The sequence below is a fragment of the Meles meles genome, chromosome 10 (genome assembly GCF_922984935.1).
Source record: "Meles meles chromosome 10, mMelMel3.1 paternal haplotype, whole genome shotgun sequence".
NCBI lineage: Eukaryota > Metazoa > Chordata > Mammalia > Carnivora > Mustelidae > Meles > Meles meles.
This window is the reverse complement of record NC_060075.1, coordinates 66664568-66665541: the sequence shown is the minus strand read 5'-3', so window position 1 is coordinate 66665541 and position 974 is coordinate 66664568. Positions and strand designations below refer to the sequence as shown.

General features: G+C 41.9%; 1 non-coding gene across 1 annotated transcript; it reads left to right on the top strand.

The window, feature by feature from the left end:
* Positions 1-249: 249 nt before the first annotated feature.
* Positions 250-440, top strand: LOC123952434. Its single transcript, XR_006820667.1, has one exon. It is a non-coding gene; the product is annotated as a U2 spliceosomal RNA (small nuclear RNA).
* The last annotated feature ends 534 nt before the right edge of the window (positions 441-974 follow it).

Below are 974 nucleotides of genomic sequence, written 5' to 3'. Positions count from 1 at the left end.
TATCTACATTATTTTAATTAGGGCACTAACTTGCTCTCCCATCATTCCCTCCTGTCGTGCCACTTAGACCTGGGCTACTGAGGAGTCAGTGCCTTGTTTTCTTAGCCTTTTTCCTGTCCATGTATCAGGCTTTCAGAATAGTGTCTTCCCTTGAAGCTCAGAGAATATAAACACAGAATGAATGTCAGGAACTTTCTGACTGTCCTGAAAGCAGTATCAGTGATCATTAATAGACAAAAAATAATCACCATTGCCTTTCGGCCTTTTGGGTAAGATCAAGTATAGTATTTGTCCTTATCACTTTAATACCTGACGCGTCCTCTATCATAGGACAATATATTGAATGGATTTTTGGAGCAGGGAGTTGGAATAGGAGCTTGCTCTGTACACTCCATGCATCAACCTAGTGTCATTATACTTCTAGGAAAGGTGCAAACCCTGGGGGTTAAAAATCACAGGTTTGAGGGAGACACTTCCAGAAAGGGCTGTATTGGTTCCTTTGGGAAATGGTGGCAATACCTGGGACACCCAAGAGTTAACAACAACAACAACAAAGAGGCAAATCAGCAAAGTACTTTTGTCAGGTTGCTTTGCTCAGCCCACCCTTCTTTTGATTTGGATATATCTATACCATCTGTTTTGTTTGAGAAAATTCCCTGAATTTCATTCCAACTGCCCTTGCCTTAAGCCTGGACTTCTTTTGCCCTCCTAATGACAACACATTTAAAATTTCCCTGTCTTTAATATCTTTCTTCCTCATTCATCCTACAGAGGATGGCCATTGTCTTTTGAAAGTGCAGTTCACATTAGGTCTTACTCCTTTTCAGACACCTTTGTTACTAGTGACACCTCTCCATCTCTAAATCCACCTCTAAATCATGGCCCTGCCTTACATCTCTGTTTCTCTGGGTTCTTTGCTCATATACCTTCTGATCCAGTCCAGGTGGTGCCACTGGTGTTCCCAGAATCCATGC